The sequence below is a fragment of the Mustela nivalis genome (genome assembly GCF_964662115.1).
Source record: "Mustela nivalis genome assembly, chromosome: 6".
NCBI lineage: Eukaryota > Metazoa > Chordata > Mammalia > Carnivora > Mustelidae > Mustela > Mustela nivalis.
Window position 1 is genome coordinate 113543688 of NC_139025.1, and position 19664 is coordinate 113563351.

Sequence of the window (19664 nt, forward strand, 5' to 3'; positions counted from 1 at the left end):
CTCTCTTCCAGGAAGGCCCTGTGGCTGACTCGCTCCATGACCGTGGACCAGCCCCCTTCCCTCTCTGGGCTCTGTCTCCTCATCTGTAAAATGAAGCCTGACATAAGGACGTCGCCCGTTCCTCCCTCTGAGAAGGTCTGCAAGTCTCTCTTACCAGATTTCAGAAGGTGACCCTCCTGGTTTACAAAAACACCCTTGTTCAACGCGGAATGAGGCCAAGTGGTAAGAGTCTCCTGTTTACAAGTGACTGGCCGTCCCAGCTCGTTTCAACTCACACTATTTTTTAAGAAATTATTTGTCCTTTACCTGTACTTTTTGCCACAACACTGTGCAAGACTAAAGAAGAAAACCAAGTAACCTACATTCCTTTCTCCCTTCCCTGACATTGTTTTCGTTAACTGGTCGAAACAAGCATGGCACACTTCTTAGCAAGAACGAATGCCTTTGTCAGCCTCCACAGATTCATTGGAACTCGGTGCTGGGGAAGCCTGCAGGAAATCTAATTCTTCAACAAGTTCTGCATAGCCATAGAAGGCCAACCAGGTGGTGATGACGGCCCTCCCTCTCTCTTGCCCACAGGTGAAACTGGTACAAACATTCTGGCAATTTGGCAAAGCTGATCAGGGTTTTTCAAAAGATCCATATCCTTTGGAATAGAGCCTAAGGAAACAGTCCAAGGAACGGAAAAAAGGCATATGCACAAAGGTGTTTATTATGTGCAAAACTGAAGCAAATGAAACTCCCGTAATAAGGGAGAAGGTCAGTGAGTCACCCCATACCTTCTGGACGGAATAGACAATATCATCCAGCAATCATGAAAGACATCCGTAAAACTCACATGGAAAACTGTATATGTTGTAAGTGTGGGGGAAAAAAAAAAATAGACTGAAACAAGATCGAGATTCTAATCCAGGTAAATGTGGCAGGTTGACACGTGGCGGCTTTCTCTCACTCCCAGCCTCTCATGAAAGTGACAGTAGAGGGGGAGATGTATAAAAATCCAAGTTCAGATCGGCCGGTGACGCCAGGAGATAGGAGATTTCAACCCATATCCGGACTCTGGAGAAGCAGAGGGACAAGTGGTAATGACTCAGCAGAGTGGGAAAAGCTCCGCGCTCAAGAGCTTGCAGGAGGGCGGAAGAGAATCAAATGGATTTGTCTTCCAGAATCCCGGGGGGTGGGGGTGGGGGGGAGTGGAGGGGTGGGGTGCACACCTGGGTGACTCAGTAGGTTAAGCGTCTGCCTTCCGCTCAGGTCATGATCTCAGGGTCCTGGGATCCAGCGCGGCATGGGGCTCTCTGCTCAGCAGGGAGCCTGCTTCCTGCTCCCCTCTGCCTGCCTCTCTGCCTACTTGTGATCTCTCTCTGTGGAATAAATAAATAAAATCTTAAAAAAAAAATTAAAAAAAGAATCCCCAAGGGGCTGGGCCCCTGAGCTCTGGAGTCAGAGAAAGTCCCGCTGAGGTGCAGGGCGGAGGGCGGGGCCCCTGGTTGAGGGTTTCCCTGTGGAGCACTTGCACTCGCACTTATGCGGCCCCTCCCCGCCCTGCCCCGCATCCACGCAATGCCAGACCTCGCGGGAACTGGAGAAGGCAACACGACCTTGGCCGCAGCATGCGGATTGGGACATCATCTCCAACTCTATACTCAACCGGACTACACAGCAAGTGTGACGGTGGGACAAATACATTTCAGACAGGCAAAAAAATTAACCTCTTGCACCTTTTCTTAGCAAGTTACTAGCACCTACGCGTCTGCTGAACAACACTGAACCAAGAAATGGGAGGATGCAGGAAGCAGGGGATCCCACTGAAGACTAACTACCGTGTCTGGAGCCCCCAGAGAAGGCCGGAGGGCAGCCGGTCCCAACAAGTGGGGAGGGGAGGAGGGGCACGGAGATGAAGTGTGTGCCCCGTCTCCAACTTTTGAAGCAGTATTGATAGACGGTGACCCCCTTGGAGCACAGACACCCGAGCGACTGAGAAAGCCAAGAGATGGACGCCAGAACAACACCACGGTGTGCGGAAGGGGGGATGCAATCATCGGACCTGACTTGAGTCATGGGGAAACGGTATTTTCAGAGCCAGTAACAGAAACACCACCCAAACGTGGGCTACGCCAAGCAGCAGAGCAGTAGAAGGAGAAGGAGGGAGGAAAGCTTTCAAAGTAGGTAAATCCTCAGTGACCAGAGCAAGACGTCAATAGATAATGAAAAAGAGAGAGAGACAGAGAGAGAAAGAGAGAGCTGCTTAGCAAATTATTTAGAAGTATATGGAGATAGAAAACAGAAGCAGGACCTAAGGAGCTGAGATTGCTTCCCGTGGGAGTAGGGGAGGGATAAGGAACCAGCTCTTTGCACAGGAAGCCTTTTAGTGGTATTTGATTTCCCAGAACTATGTGCATAGGTTACTCTGGGAAAGAAGGGGGAAAAAAGATTATTTTTCAAAACTGCTTGGTCATAACTGCCAGTTCCATGAGTGGTTCTTGAAGCCAGGCTGACCTAGTCCCCTAGCATGCCCCCATGCAGCCCCTAAAAGCAAATGACAGAGCCCATGGGTTGTGTCGGCCAGTTTCCAAGATCATGGCTCCCTGTTTGCTCCCAACATGACCCTCTCACTTTCTGCCCCAGATCCCACCCCCAGCTCCAAACGGGATGATGGGGGCTTTCTGCCTCCGCCCTTCTGTGGATTTAAAGGTGTTCTTGGTTGGTTGGACTGGACACTTCTGTGAAAGTTTCCCTCCATCTCCTCCCTCAGTTCTCATCGCCTTGGGTGAGGCTCCCAGAAGCCACATCTCTTGTTCACTGGCCACAGCAGATTACAGCAAGGCAACTACTTGACCTGGGCAGAGCCAGTCCAGTTTCCCTGGGAAATCCGTAATTGAGACAGAGAGACAGCCAGACAGCTGGACTGCTTTCTTGAGTAGCGGAAATGTAAATGGAGGAGCTGTGGCCTGAAAGGTTCCCAACTCCACGGGCATGAAGGGCAGGCAGTCCGTCTGGAGAAAGAGAAAGACAGAAAGGGCCAGACTAGCGGGCAAGCCGACTCACGAGACCACGGAGTCCCAGGTAGAAAGACGGGCCAAGCCAGAGACTGGGTCTTGGATTGGCCTTTCCTAAGGCCTCAAATTCCTCAGCTTCTTGGTTGTCTTAGCAGAAAGCCCCCTTTTCTGATGACAATAGTTGGAGTCAGTTCCCTTCACTTACACCCAAAAGAATTGCCCTTAAGGAAAAGCCAACCCGGCCCATCTCCCTACATGCTTCATGGCGGGGCAGGGGTAGGGGGGAGGCCTGTGAGGAGAAGACTTTTTTTTTTTTTTTAATTCTCTAGCATCCATTTCCCTCCCTCAGCAGCCCCCAGTTTCCTCTGGGAGGAGTACCTCCCCTCACAAAATACAGTCTCCATTTATAGTAAACACAGGATGCTTTTGTCTCCCTGGAAGAGAGGAGAGGGCCCGAGAGGCTTCTCTTGCTGGCCTTCCTCTCACTGCCATGGCTTAGCCAGGAAGGGACCCTGGCCAATGAGACTCTCTCCTGGGACTGTCCTGAGCCAAGGTAAGGAAGGACATGGGGTGGGAGTTCATTGGGCCGATGAACCGTGACCAGCCTGGAGGAGAAGCAAGTCTCTGTTCCTGAGGTGTTGTGGGGCTACCCTGCTTCCTGTCAGCCAGTTCGTGGCTCAGCGTTGTTCCTCTTCCACCCTGGGTCTCCCCCACAGTCTTTTCCCAGGCTCCCTCTTTTGTTGAAGTCAGTCCAATTTGTCTTCCGTGGCATGCAGCTCGAGAACCCCGACTGGTGCTGGCAAGAGGGCCCGAGCAGACACCGGACGGATGTGTGTGGCCCCGGAGAGCTCGTGGACTCCCCTCATCTGTGGGGACAGCTGGAAGCAGCCACTCACGGTGAGCAGTGGCTCGCGAGGCAGCCTTGTGTGGCTGGGCCAGCCTTGGAGGCTGGAAGCAGAGGCACAGAGGTCCCCAGCTGCCGGGTGGGTGGCCTCCCAGACCGGAGCTCTGGAAACTTCACCGGCAGGGCCTGGAGTTAGAGGCTTACCGTGTCCTGTGCAATCATGCCCCCATTTTCATACCAGGCCAGCGTTGCCTTCATGTGAAGCAACAGGGGAGTTGGCTGCAAGATTATATAGTGGAAAAAAGGCGGGTGGGAAATGAGCGGTTTTTGTTTTTCTCACTCTTTGTTCTAAGAATTCCATGTCCTGTTTCCTATCCTGTAGTGCCATCTCCGTGACCTCCCCTGGACCCACGCCCCGTCTCAGGCGACCCATGTTAACGATTTAGCGTGTGTCCTTCTGTGTTGACCCCCATAGTCCCATGATCTCATTCAGAGCTATGTCTACACAGGCACCTGCAGGCACAGACACAAAGGTTGGTGGTTTTTGTCACTGTTTTAGAAAAGTTGGATTGTGTCATACACACTTTCCTACGTCTCGCTTTTCCCTGCTAATAGCCCCTGCCCCCAGTCTGATGGCTATGAGGCTGATTCATTCTTTTTATTGGCTGTGGAAGCGTGCATGGTGTGTGAATGGTGTATGTATCCGTGTTCACATATCTACGCGTCCCCCCACTCCTCTAATGCTCCACCCCCGCTCTGTTCTGCGGGTTTGCCCGCATGGGCACAATTTGAATAATGCTGCAACAGGGGCGCCTAAGTGGCTCCGTTGGTTAAGTGTCTGATCCTTGATTTGGCTCAGGTCAGGATCTCAGGGTCCCATGATTGAGTCGGGGTTGGGCTCGTGCTCAGCAGGTGCCCGCTGGAAATTCTTTCTCCGTCTGCCCCTGCCCCCACTCACGCTTGCTCTTGCTTGCTCTCAAATAAATAAATAAATCTTCTAAAAGAAGAATGCTTCTACGGGCATCTATGTACTTTGATTTTTACCTAATGGAGCTTTTATGTTTGTGGGCTTTTATTTTCCCTGGAGTATGATGACCGAGGGGAAGGCGTACGCTTTTCTTTTCTTTTTTTTTTTTTTTTAATTTTAATAGATGTCACCAGGTTGCTTTCCACAAAGGCTACACCCTTTCACCTTTCCCCCCAAACATAAGAGACTATGTTCTTCCTCACATTCTTCCAAGACTGGTAGGGGGGATTTTAAAATATTTGCTGGTGCAGGATTTAGATATTGGGACTATGACTGCTCTTCCCTTCTCTACTTCTAATTTTATTTTCCAATGTCCTTTTCCTGTAAAGGAGGAAAGTTGTGATACTCCTATTTGAACCAGCCCCAACTCTAGGCCCTTGTGTGCTGATCTCCAAGCAAGGATTCTTAGCAGCCTGCAGGCCCTGGGACCCACTCTTCAGCCCCTCCCCAATAGCAGGCTCCCAAGCACCAACTCTCCCCCTGCCCCCATACGGACATGCCATCCCGTTCCAGCAAGTCTGGGACCCCCCCACAGCACGGGCCCATAGCCACACATGCCTGAGGTTCCCTACATGGATGGTACAAAGGTGTTCTGGGGGGAAACATCCAGATTCCAAAGCAAACCCATTGGGTTGGAATCCTATTTACTAGCTGGTCTCCATCTGTTTACTGAACATCTCTGAACACCAGCTTCCTGTGTATAAAATGGGGGAGGGGAGACAATGCAACCTCACCACAAGGTTGTTAAGAGTAAAGTGGGTAATCTTTCTAAAGCCCTAGACGACATCTGGCACTTGGTACACACTATGATGGTTTGTTACATAAATAATGTCTGCCTCGTAATGTCGCTGAGAGAGAATGTGCACTGGGATGCTTTTCTCAGCACGCACTTGTTGAAAATCTACGATGTAAGGCATAGGCCCCGAGCCAAGTGCCCACTGAGCTCGGCGCCCTCCCCTGCTCTCCCTGAGCCCCGAGCCCCTGGCCGGCCCCATCCTCAGAGGGCATATCGGGGGCAGCTAATCTTGCTGGACCAGCCCCTTGAGCTGCCCTCACCAAGGCCCTGCACCCGGGGCCTTTGCCCCTCAGGCTCTACTGTCACCATCTTGAAATTCTTGAGCCTTGCCCCCCCCCTCCCACGACACACCTGGTCTGGCCTAGCATGGCGCCTATGTGAAACGAGCCCTCGGTAAATACATCAAAATGAAGCAAATCAAATAATAAATAAGACCTTGCTTCTGCCTTCTGAGTGTTCACAGCCTCACAAAGAAGACAGCCCAAAGTGTGCTGAAACCTCCACATGGTGGTTCTAACCCCAGCTTGGAGTCAGACAAGCCTGGGCTCAGAGCCCAGAATCATTGCTGGACAAATCACCTCACCTCCGGGCGCCTCAGTCTCCCCAGATATAAACCGGAGTGGGGACTACCAGCGCAGCTAGTCCTGGAAGGTTGGTTCTGAGGTGCAGGAGAGGAAATGGGGGGATGGGGAAGAGGCATAGATGCGTCCTCAGAAGGACCACAGGGCAGTGGCAGCCAATCCTCAGTTCCAGGAAGTCCCCTGAGGTAACGCCTGGCCCATCCTTCCCACCCTTCTCTCCTGGGACCACACCCCTGCCCGCGTTCTGAGGCACCACTGCCTTTTGCCAACTATTTTGCAGTCAGTCCTTCTACCCCTGGAGCCAGCACCTCCCCAAAATGACTCCCCGGGTGCCATAGGGACAGAGAGGATGGCCTGGGATCGGCAGTTGCCACCTTCAGCTGAGCCTGGCGGAAAGCAGTGGGATTCTCCAATGATTTCCAGCATTTCAAAACCCTACCGCGCGGGTCCCCCATTGACCTAAACTTGACCTCATGGCAAGGCTCGCTGATCCCATTCCTCGGACAATCAAGCGCTCTGGGACCTGGTCAGAGTCTCCAAGCAGGAACTTAGAGAGATTTCTGATTCACAAAATAAACAAACAAATAAGATACGGACACGAATTCACTTGGCAGACACAATCTTTCACACCAGGGGGCTCGTGGTGCTTAAAGTAATGAGTCCCTCTTGGCAATGAACAGCTTTGCCGAGTGTTAGCCCAAGCAGCCTCGCTAAAAAGTCAGGCTTTGACTGTGCCCTCTGTTGGGTCTCCCTCCTCCCTTTTCACTCTGCCATCATCCCTCCTGGTGGCCCCTTGCCTCCACCTCTTCTCCCCTGAACCCTGCACGAGGCAGGCCCCCAGCTTCCCTGGGGGACTGATCTTAGATCTGGATCTCTCCTGTGGGAGGGCAGGGACTTAGACGAGCTCTTCCTAAAAGTCACAACGCAGGCCTCCCAGCACCTGCCCCCCCCCACCCACTCGCAGCCCGCCCCCACCCATGAATCTTCCCGAAGGGTCACCCTGAGGACAAGCCATTTACTAACTCAGGGGAGAGCAGAGAACTCCCAGGTATCAAGACTTATGAGTCATGGATCTCACAGGACCCTGTATTCTTTTGCCTTCATTCACCACTTCCTTTCCTCCTATGAATTTCTCCCAACAGCCCACTCATCTTCCCTCTTGGAGCCCTGCCCACTGTCGCTCCCCCTGACATGGTGCTATCTCTAACAGGCCAAGGCACTCAGCACCCCGATGGGATTGGAGACGGCTCGCTCAAGCACTCCAAGTTACCCTCCCTGGCTAATCAAATATCAAAGCCACCTCCCACAGCGATCTGGAGGAGTTGGTGACAGCAAGACATTGGCCACAGAGCCGCCAGAACAGGCCACGTTTGTTTGGTGGCAGCAGTGAAGCCGGTTTCTGTTCTGTCACATTCCTAGTGGCAGCAGGCGGTGGCTTTTCCTGAGAAGCAACTGCTCTGTGGTCGCCGGGGTTGGGATTTTTTTTTTTCCTTCTTTTCTTTTGAACGCAAAGAGATGTTCCACGCGAAGGGTCAGCTGGGTGGTGGTTAGACTTTTTTCCTATGACAAAATGAATCAGCAGCAAGAACAGTGGTTGAAGGGAAGAGACTACATCTAGAAACTGGTCTCAGTTCTGCTCAGAGAACGTGGGACAAGTCACGGCCACTCTGAACTTCTGTTTCATCTTCTGGAATATGAGAGAATTGGGTTAAAGACTCCCTGAGGTCCCGGAACCAGAGGGTGATTCCACTTTGTGCCAGACCTTACAGTTTAAACAACACTTCACACTTATTATTTCATTCGATGTTCATAGTAACCCCACACGTGAGCCAGGAGGGGAATTAGTATCTCCATTGACAGTGGTGAAATGATTTGTCTGTGATTCCATATCCTACATGTGACGGAGCAGAGCCTCCGTCATGGGCCTGCCTCCTGGTGCAGACAGGGCTGAGTCCCTGCTCCACACTCCCTCCCCCCTCACCTCCCCACAGGGCTTTGGTTCAAGCCAGAATTCAGGGCTCATCCTGTCTACCCCACTGTCTGTTGACAACACTGAGATCCATCGAGGGAAGCGAAAGCACCTCCCCAAGATCACGAAACACTCTAGTTGCCTAAAACATAATCCAGTTCTGCCCTACCCACCATCCTCCTCTCAGCACCACAGGGGCCCCGAGGATGGGTCCTTCATAAAGGTGACACCGATGAGCTCGGGGCACGTTTGAGACACCCCACTACGTCACCACTAGCCGCACTGCCTGGGTGGGGCCTTGAGAAGTTGTCACCGGGGTCCTCTTGGGGGCTGACGTGCCCAGATAGCTCCTGACAGGATCCTCAGGACCCTGTGTAACCCCCAAGACCGCAGATACCCTGCTCAACCCCCTGGGTTCCTCCAAGTCCTCTGACTTCTGCTGAAGCCCAGCCTCACCCCACTGTGCCCCTCCCAGACCACAGGGTGAGTGGCCAGCTCCTTCTCCAACCCCGATGTCCCCACGAACACAGCTCTGGGAGTGGGGACTGGCCAGCCACCGGCCTGCGGCGCCCTCTCCCTCTCGTCCCCTCTGGCAAATGGGACTCCTTTCTCAGGACTGGGCTCAGCTGGTCCCTCTTCAAGGCACAGCCCTCAGGGGCCATCACTTCCTGTCCCCCCTCCCAATACACTTGAGTAGAGCTCTGCAGGAACCTGTGTCCCCTCATGGGGCCATCAGGTCCTCCTCATCGATGGCAAGGCTGGCCTGCTTCTAACTGGCAGCTCTGCGATGCGGTGTCTTCTCTTCTCGGAGCTGGGCCGGCCGTGGTGGGGCTCAGCTGCCTTGGAAAGAGGGAGGACGAAGGGACAAAGGCAAAACAAATGTTACCGCTCCTGCCCACTTGGAAATGGCCACCGTGGGAGCCGATCTTCTCCGGACCTGTTTTCTCATCTACAACGCGGAGGTGATGTATGCCGCAGACCCCAGCAGGATGGTAAGGGACAGCCCAGGACAAAGGCTCAGCACCTCGTCCTTCACCAGGAAGCATTGTTACCCTTACTAGGGAATTCCCTGGGAGGTTCTCCCCTGAGCTTGCAAGAAAACCCCAAGGTCCCCACACCATTTGCAGGAAGCGCCCAGGGGGTTGGCAGCCGCCTTCCCTGCCCTCCCTCTCCTCCAGCCCCAGCCGGAAAACCCCTTTGTCAGACAGCCCCAGACACAGCCAAGCTGTTTTCCTTTCCCTTGTTGACATAGGGAAGACCTGGCCATGGAGCCTGGGGCTGGGCTCCCACCCTTTTAAGTGCAAACATTGGGCTGTGTACTTTGGGCCCCTCTGAAGGGCCATTTCTGGTGAAATACTGGTTTTGAAATACTTCACTGCTTGTTTGCTTTCGGAAGCCCGTACAGGCTCGGGTCTCTCAAGGCCTGTGTTCAGAGCTGCTGGAGGCTCCGCGTGGTTGCAGGATCAGGTCCCCAGCAGGAATGCACACAACCCCCTGCTCTGAGCTGGGTCCAGGAGCTGCCTGTGGTGGAGAAGGGCCCCATGCCCTCCACGGTCCATGTCCTGCACTGGGAGAGTGGACAAAGGCACAGAGAGACGCTCCCAGACAGCACGGGAGGTGAGCCAAGTGCATGGACAGGATCCGAAGGATCAGAGGAGGGTTAGAGCCAAAACAATCCCCACCTCCTCCTGCCCCCCTCCCCTGTGTTGTGTGCAGAAACCCTGGCCCCAGTGCTTCCGCCCCCCTCCCCCTCCAGATCTGCACCCACCTCTCTGCTGGCAGGAATGTGCAAACTTCCCCTCCCGCCAAGAGCCAGTTTGAGAAGAATGGGTGTTTATTTGAGCTGCTCTGCGCTATAGGAAGGGACCAACTAGCACAACAGCCTGGGGCCAATATAGTGGGGTAGAAGAAGAAGGCAGGGCCAGCTGGACAAAAACCTGAGGATGTCATCTGGTCCCCTAGAAGAAGGAGCCACTGTGCCTTGGGTGGTCATCTGAGTCATGTGCTCTACATGACTTGTTTACTTACAACTTTGTGAGATGTGTGATGCCATCCCCATTTCACAGATGAAGACACTGAGGCTCCCTGGATGGGGCCCAGGGCCTCACTTAGAGGCAGAGGCTCTGGGAAGTGTTTGCTGCAAGGAAGTAGGGACAGGGTTCACAGAGAAGAGCAGCTGGGGGAAGCTGGCACAGGAATGTCGAGGTGAGATGTTTGGGACAAGTTCAGAGGCGGGTGAGAAGCCCAGTGCGTCAGCAGGGGAAGGAGATTGGGAGCTAAGGATAGGCAGAGATTGGAGCTTGCTGAAGACCCTCCATCCCTCCTTCCACATGGTGGGGGCAGAACAGACAGCCCCAAATAGAGACTGAGCCCCTTGGGTGTGCCCACTGCCTGGAGAGCAACCGCCTAGGAGCCCACAGAAGGCAGACAAGTGAATTGATTTATTTATAGAGCCGTTTCACAGGTCCCCCACAAAGAAAGCAGATTTCCAAAGCTCCTGGCCTAGAGCTAACATGCACTTCCCCCAGAAAATTTCCTCTCTTCAGACCTCCACTGGGAGCCCAGTAATTAAGTTTGCAACCTGGATTCCCTGCCCCAGGCAGGCTAGAAGCTCTGGTTCAGGGTGGTGTGGTGTGGTTAGAGGCAGGCCCTTAAGCAACGGGGAGAAGGTGTTGCCAGAAACCATCTCTGAAGAAGGAAAGACCCAACCAAAGCCAAGGATGGAGACGCTCCCAAGGCAGAGCTGGCCAGAGCCTGTTCACAGATCAGGTAGAGCTGGGTGTCCTGACTCTCGTTTAGCTAAGTGAGGGTGGAAAGTTCTGCTCCTTCCCATCTGAAAAGCAGGGCAGGTCACAGGGTTCACATAGGTTACCCTCTGAGTGTCTGGACTCAGGAGCCAAGACTAGTGGCATGACGGCTACACTGGAGGTCACGGCAGGAAACGAAGCACATTCTCAAGCTGCGTTTTGAATAAACACTCCACCTTGGCTCCAACTCCCAGAGATGCTGAGGAAAATAGTCTGGAGGGGGCGCCCAGGCCATCAGACTTTTCGGAGTCCTCCATCTGATTTGGACCCGGAAGGGGAGGGCCGAACACCTCCCCACAAACAAGGGGAACCCAGCCCATCCCAGAAGCCAACGCAGGGCCCTGACCACCAACCAGGCTGCTGAGCAGGGGCTCAGTCTCTGTCTGGGTACCATATTCTAGAACGTTTTCTGTCAATGTGGTTAATTTCTTTGAAGCTTTGGCTCTTGAGGGAATAAAGTTCAATTATCTGGAAAACTCACTTATGTGGAACTCATCACTCCCAAATGGTCCCAGCTAAATGAGGTGTTACGATTCTATAGATTCTCGAAATAGAGTCTTTGTGATTCTTCACCCAGAAAAAAAAATTATCCAGAGGCTTGGCTTGGAAGCACGCCCTTGCTGCCCTGGCTCTTTAGGCAGCTGGGTTCCGCCTAAACCCGGGTCAGGGAAGGGCTGCCTGGCTTGAGGGGGAAGAGTTCTGTCGGAGCCCCAGACAGCCTGAGTCACAGGCCTGGGCCCCTGTTGCCTTGGCTCCTCTGGGACGGTTAACCTATTTCTGCCTGCCTCTCTGCCATCCGATAACCACATCCTGGGGCGCTGGGGGGATCACTCTCACCGGGCATCCCGCCGAGCGCATGGTTCCACATGAGGCTTTCCAGTGGTTTCTTTTATGCAGAAGACAAATAAAGGGTTTGTTCCATTTGTTTTATGAGCTCACTTTTAACCAGAGGGGTGAGGAGAAGGAGAACACAAAAGGTGCTTTGATTATTAAAATCTCACTTTGTTCTTAAGGACCCCACGCACACAGAACCCAGAGATGGAACATTCACCATTGATTGCCATGACCCAAATATGGTGGCGGCGGGGGGTGGGGGTGGGGGGAGACATGGAGAGCAGGGTCCATGTCCCAGGATCCTTTGCAGCCGTTGTCATTAGATATTTACTTCTTTGTTTATGTCAGGCCCGCCCCACACGGGAGAATAAGCTCCAGGAGAGAAGAGACTTGGTCTGTTTGGGTTATTGCTGTGTCCCCAGGGCCTACAACAGCGCCGTGTCAACTCTAAGCCACAATAAACATTTGGGGAATAGATGATCTTTGAACTCAGTGCTGGTTTTATAAGTTTTGAAACAAAGTGCTAGGTACCCGAGTTGCGGGTTATGGGCCGTGTGGGTTTGATCTCACTGCTGTAACTGGGGACCACCAAGTGACTGTTCTAAACAACAGAAATGTACTATCTCATAGTCGTGGAGGCTACAAGCCTGAGGCCCAGGTGTCAGCAGGTTTGGATCCTCCAGAGGGCTGAGACGGAGAGTCCGTTCTGTGCCTCTTCCCTCTTCGGGGCAATCCCTGTTGGCAATCTTTGGGGCCCCCGGCTTAGAGAAGCATCACCCAACCTTTGGTTTCTTCCTCTTACCATGGCATTCTTCCTGTGTCTCCATCTGCATCCCAATCTCCCCTTTTAACAAAGACCCGAACCACACAGGGTTAGAACGCACCTCAATGACTTCATTTTCACGCAATTACCATCATGAGGACCCCACCTCCAAATCAGTCCCATTCTGAGGTACTGAGGGCTCCAGCATATGAATTTTGGGGGGGACTCCACTTAACCTAATCCCTGTTAGTGGATTCATCATTAAATAAACCATTAATAATAAAGCATTAATTAAATCATTTTCTAACACAATATGTCCTAGGCACCTCTGATCTGCTGGCTATTTTGCTATATACTGGGAGGCTATAAAGATGATCCAGAGAAAGCGACAGAACTAAAAATTGAAATCCGCCCAGGAGTTCTGCTGACAACATGGCCCAAGTCTCCACCAGAGAGAGTAACTAATTAACTAATTAATTAATTGCTGCGATTGGAGACCAAGGAGTTTTCACGGAAGAGGTGACGTGTGAGCAGGGTCTTTGCTGGATACATGGCGTTCCAGGGTAGAGAAGGGAGGAGGGCAGATGGCCGGTGGGAGCAGAGGCAGGGGGATGCTCGGTGTTTGCAAGGAGCGTCGCGAGCAGTTGAGTGAGGCTGGGACGTAACCTGCACAAGGACACAGAGTAAGAGAGATGTCTATCACGAGGACAGGTGGGGAAGGCGTCTCTGCTGTGTATTTGCTGTGGCCCAAGGGGAGCCAAGGCATGCGGCTGGGAGGGGCGTGATTTCGGAAGCTCACACCTCCGGCAGCGCAGGAGTGGGAGCATGGAAAGCAACCTCCCCAGAAAGCCCAGGCTGGAGCAGTAGGGGTTGCTGAGCGTGAATGCAATACCCGTGGACGTTATACCTCCCCAGATGTGAGCCAGGACAGGTGGACGGCGAGAGAGAGGCAGGTGCTGGGCATGGCGGGAGTGCTATGTACCCAGATGGGGGTGAAGGCAGGGGTTGCATAAACAGAGAAGACAGGGAGACAGAGCTGGGGCGCCGCAGGTGGGGAAGGCAAGGCGGGAAGCCAGAAACGGAGATGGAGGAAAGGATGTTACAGGAGATGTGGTCCCCTGGGGGAGAACGGTGAGTGCTTGGAGGGGAGACAGGGCCCAGGGGGCCCTCTGTGAAGGGGAGTCTCAGTGACAGTTACACTGGGGCTTCATCTGGAAAGCTTGGCAGTCACACAAATGGGCCAGGGGAGCTGGATTCCACCAGGCTGGAGTGGGAGCCAGCATCAGAATTTGTTATTTTATTTCATTTCATTTCATTTTATTTTATTTTATTTTATTTTATTTTATTTTATTTTATATTTTATTTTATTTTGGGAAGGAGGAGGAGAGGGAGAGAGAGAATCCCAAGCAGGCTGCCTGCGGGGCTGGATCCCATGACGCTGAGATCATGACTGACCCAAAGTCAAGAGTCAGATGCTTAACCAGAGGAACCACCCAGAAGTTTTTAAAACAATGGTTCTCAAACTTGGCAGCATTTTCGAGTCACCTGGGGAGCTTCCAAAACTACTATAGCCTGGGTCACACATCTAGAGATCCTGATGTCATTGGTCTGGGGACAGGCCTGTGCATCTGGAGAGTCAGCCCTCCCTAGGGGAGTCTAATTCTCAGGCCAGACTGAGAACTGCTCTCTGGGGCGGGAACAGGACAGATCCACGGAGGATGGAAGGACATCCGGCGAGAAGGAGCACTAGTACAACCTCCCAGGCTCAGAGGCCCAGGGAGGGGTCAAGCTCAGCAGGAGATCAGAAGGGATGGGTGCTAAGCAGACTCCCTCCCCACCCCCAGAATTCTGGGAGTGGCTTGCATGCACTTCCAGCCAACTCCATGGTCTGTGGCCTCGAGCCGGTTGGTACCTCGAAATCGGCCGTGGTAAGACGCGTATCACACAGCACGGGGCACATGCTGCCACTCAGAACAGTCTGTCCCTCCCCCAACTGCCACCCCCAGAGAGCTGGCTGTTAATCCCCTTCAGGCACTCCTCTTTCTTTCTTTCTTTCTTTTTCTTTCTTTCTTTCTTTTTAAAGATTTTATTTGTTTATTTGACAGAGATTACAGGTAGGCAGAGAGACAGGAGGTGGGGAGAGGGGAGCTGAGCAGAAAGCCTGACGTGGGGCTCGATCCCAGGACCCTGGGATCATGACTGGAGCCAAAAGCAGAAGCTTTAACCCACTGAGCCACCCAGGCACCCCACACCACTGTCCTTCCATTCGGCTGCCCTCTGAGGTCAGAGTTTTAATCCACAGATCTTCTGTCCCAGGGCAGGTTCCATCCTGAAGTCTCATTTGCAAGCTAGAAACATTTTCAGTGCCTCAGCCCCCGGCCTCTGCTCTCCCTCCTTCTGGGCGACTTTGCTGTCTCTGTTGCCTGCTGCCCATAGCCTCCCAGGGTGAAAACCACCAGTTGGCCCCTTCTCGGTGTGGGCCCTGGAGGGACCTGCACAGAAACGTCAAAAGCAGGCATTTGCTCTCAAGGACCCCATCCCACTAGAGAGATGCCAAGGGCAAAGAGCTAAATGACCGTGAAAGACGTAAGTGACAGATTAAGTAAAAAATGAGATAGTCTCATGGGCCAGATTGTCCAATGGGTGTGCCACCAACACTCGCTGCAAATGTTGGGGTCCGGAAAGAGCAGTGGGATCCCTTGAGACATGCTTTAGCTTCGGTGGGTGGGTAGGAAGGTGTCCGCCTCTCTGTCGTCCATGGTCAGCTCAAGGGGAGGACTACACTCCCCGTTATGTTATTGCCCTGAAGACATTTCCATATCCTCTGGGCCTTTTTGGCATTTCCCCTGAGCCCCTGCTAGAAGCCCTGGCTGGACCCCCGGGACAGGTGCATAAGCCAAGTTCCTTAAAGAACCCATGGTAAACCCCTGCCCGGACCTACTCAAACCTCCCCTCTCCATCCCCCACCCACGTGCATGCCCCATCAGCCATCCTCTCTCCTTGCAAACCCCAGGCAGGGCAACAAGGCCTGAGCTCACCCCATCAGCTCCAGTGGCTCCCACATGGGTCCATCAGAAGCACCTGCCCAGGAGAAATGAACATTAGCCTAGCTTGGGGGGTTTGGCATTAATAAACTAGAATGGATTTAGGAGCAGATGATCAAGCTATACCCCAAAAACCAAGTCAGTTTTTGATGGAGTTTAGATATGATGAGACTCTTTTTTTAAAAAAGATTTTATTTATTTATTTGAGAGTGAGAGGCAGCATGAGAAGGAGAAGGATCAGAGGGAGAAGCAGGCTCCCTGCTGAGCAGGAAGCCCAATGCGGGACTTGATCCCAGGACCCTCAGGATCATGACCTGAGCCAAAGGCAGTCACTTAACCAAATGAGCCCCCCAGGTGCCCCAGGTGTGATGAGATTCTGACCCCAGGAGTTTACTTGAGAAGCTAAGTGCACATGGATTTTGTCTTCTGTGTGGCAGTGGAAGATAAAAGTTGGCCGAAGAGGGAGTATTCACAAGGCAGACATGGTTCAGTTCCAGAGGCTTCTCTGGTGTCTAGAGCTGTCCAGCCTGTGTATTTACCACCTCTGATGTCAGGCCCTGACCATGCCGGGACACACATCTGTGAATCTCATCTCAAAAGTGTCTGTTGAGATGGACGAGTCCAACGGCAGCAAGACCCTCTCAGGGCTGGGGAGGCATGCCCACCCTGGACCGCTTCCTTAAGCTAAAGAGAAGGACTAACCAGGTGTAATAAGAGGGGATGGCATTTGGGATCTGGCATTTGGGAGCAAGTACTACAGACCCGAGCATCGAGACTGTGCTGGGGGCTGGACCTTTGCTCTCTCGCCTGATAGCCCTTCTCAGAAGGTCACTGAATATTCCAGCTCTGGCAGCAGAGTCAGGCCTTGTGTGGAGAGGGGAAGGTGAAGCTTTTAATATATCCATTTCTGTGCTCTCCCCTCCACCGGATAGCATTTTGCATTATTGAACAGAACCCCACACCTGAGCAGCTCTTGAAGGCAGATGAAGTCATGGGGAACCGTGGCCCCACCCCGCTAGGATCCCTCGGGTGGCAGAAATAGTGAGAACCTCCATAGGTAGCATTTTCTCCAGTGTTCGTTTTCAAATCATTAAATACTTAACAGAGGAAGCGACAAAAAGCCGAAGAGTTCCAAGTCACTGCTGATAAAGTGTCAATCAGAAATTAAGACGGACCAAGTCTGAAATTATAATGATCTTTTTAAGAACAGGTCCCGGTCCACTTGATTTATTTTTTTTCTTTTTTAATTTGTCTAGCAGGAAGTAAGGATGTGGTTCAACACAAGACGCCTGGCATCCTTGCCTTTCCCAAGTGGTATCACTCTCCTCGGTTTACAGGCAAGGAGCCCAGGGCTCTCAGAGACTGTGTGGGTACCCCCAAAGGCAAAGGAATCTGGGGCAACCTGAACTGCAACCGCCCTTGACCTCACCTTCAAGTCCCATTCCCCTATGTAGCTGGTGAAGAGCTGTGCTCTGGGGCAAAGCCAAAGTCACTCATACTTAAATGAGCTTCTACTGAGTTCTGAGTCTGTGTTGTTTGGACCGTCACCATCACCAAGTCAAGTAGATACCGCTACGAACCCTTTTACCGATGGGAAAAAACTGAGGCCTAGAGAGGGTGAGTAACCTGTCCAAGACACGAGGGTGATAAGGGCTGGGCCCAATTTGCAAACCCAGGCAGTGTGATTCCAGAATCCCCAGACGTAGCCTTTGCCCCCACGACCCCAGCTACTAGGGAGGATAGCCAGCCCCTCCTAGCCACAGACCAGGGGAACAGCCCTTGCTTTGGGTTCCCAGATACCACTCTGAAGACAGGGAGATGACATTTGGTGCCAGCCCTCCCTAACTTGTTTCTAGAGGAATCAGTGTTTCCTGTGGCTCAGGAGTAAAGGGGTTAACCTGAACTCAGTTCCCTTTCAAAGGAAATCTAGCAGAGGCCCCTATTGGGGGGTAGGTCCATGCCCGAGTCACTTTGGCACTTAATTGCTTATTATTTAATTGCTGTATTGGGGAGCACAAAGTGATCTACTGCAAAGTTATTAGCAAATTCCAGTTTTAAGGAAATAATTACTGAATTCTCCCTCCCTGGGTTGAGTAATTCCTTCCAAGATGCTCAACGACATCAAGCATTTTCACAGGGCCGCTAGCAGCTCTGTAATATGCAAATAAAGTAACTCTGTAATTACCAATAAAATGCTTACTGAAGTGACAAATTTTTACTCAGCAGTGAGTTGGGGGAAAAAATGGCATCATTTGTTTTTTAAGGATCCTTTAACCTTGTTAGTTGGCATTCATTTCTGTGCTATTTTATGGTCATTTAAAAAGACAATGGAGCCAACAGGCCTCCCTGGATGGGGAGAAGGCCCTCCTGGGAACCCCCTCTTCTGACTAGCCTCACTCATTCTATGGACGCCTGGATGGTCCACTCCAAGTGCTGGGGTGGGGGATCTTGGGCATTCTGCGGACTTCACTGTGCCTTTCCCTACGTATGCTGGGAGTCTGGCTTTCGGAGGGGCTCTCGGCTGATCTTTCCACATGGAAAATAGAGACTGACCTCTCAGCCAAGAGCAGCTGCCAGAATGATCCTCCTGAAGTCCAAGTGTGATTGTGTTGCTCCATTTTCAAGCCCCTTCTTGCACTCCAGACATAACTACTGGAAGTTCAGTGGTTTGCTTAGACCTCAAGGCCTTGCACCACAGACCAAGCAGGCCAGGCACTGGGCACACTAAACATTCTAACTACCTCTCTCCGGACCCATACATGCCTCCCACGCAGCCTTGATTTCTTCACCTGTCAGATGGCATCATGGTCAGCACAGGCTAGGTTACGCCACAGTAACGAGGAAGTCCATACCCTCCATGGTTTCAAACAATCTAAATTTATTTATGCTCCCTGTCCCTCATGGGTCGGCCTGAGCATCTGCTCATTGTACTCACTCAACAAAGAGCAGGCTGATAATACTGTCACCCTCTCCATCACTGGTGGCCTGTCACCATATTGGAGGGAAAAGGAAACATTTGCAGACCTGGAGTGACGTGCTACTTCCTCTCCCCGGTGACCAGCCAGAACTCTTGGTGTGGCCCCACACAACCACAAAAGGCTCAGGAAGTGAAATCTGAATTTCCCTTCAGTAACAGAAATACGTGACCATGATTCTAATGATGACTGTCAATGCGGATCTTAAGAACCTGCAGGGTTGATGTGAGCGCTAAGTGTGATGGAACTTGTAGAGAGATCAGCGCCGTACCTGGCACGGGGCAAGTCCTACGTGAGGCACTATTAGCTGCTCCATGCACGCTTGCTGGAAGAACATTCCAGCATAACCCCCAGGAGTCACTGAGACCATCCCCCCCCCCCTTACAAATTGGAGTGATCAGAGAAAGCCTTCAGAGGGAAAGGAAACATCGACCCCAGTTTTGGGGGGCATTGCAATGTCAGGGGCTGACCCTCTGGGAGGAGGAAAGACAGGAGCAAAGCCAGAGGGTCTGGAAAATAAGCTTGTGTGCACAGAGAACACAGAAGTGAACTGAACTGGGGTAGAATTTTTAAAGGAGGGTCCTACATTCCTTGGGAGTATCACCACAAAGCACAAGAAAAGAGACTTCATTCTGAAGACTCCATTCACAGAAACAATTCACAAATCGGAAACATTCCTTTGCTGTGCCTTGCATCTAATTCTTGGCTTAGAAATCGTCACTGGCAAATGAGGTTAGAGTTAGATGATCAGAAACCTTGATCTGAAAACCAGATCCCAACGGGGAGCCGAGGGCCCCCTGGCCCCAAGTCCAGAGGCCTCTCCACAGCCCCATGTAGAGGCTGACCTGGTTTCTTCTCCTTCTTCTTTTGCCAAGGGCTCCATTTCTGGGTGACCACGTTTGCCCCCAGGGAGAAGCCTTTCTCTTCTACTTGCATTGGTAACTGCTCAAAGTCCCACTAAGGTCTTGGAAAAGTGCCACCCACATCCCTGCACACTGGCCCAATTGTGTGTGGCAAATTCCTCC

General features: G+C 52.3%; 1 long non-coding RNA gene across 1 annotated transcript; it reads right to left on the reverse strand.

Moving 5' to 3' along the window:
* Positions 1 to 694: 694 nt before the first annotated feature.
* Positions 695 to 18403, reverse strand: LOC309867978. The gene is made up of 3 exons (XR_014313433.1): positions 18218 to 18403; positions 1215 to 1364; positions 695 to 1059 (listed from the first exon to the last, which is right to left on the reverse strand). It is a non-coding gene; the product is annotated as an uncharacterized lncRNA (long non-coding RNA).
* Between the last annotated feature and the right edge of the window lie 1261 nt (positions 18404 to 19664).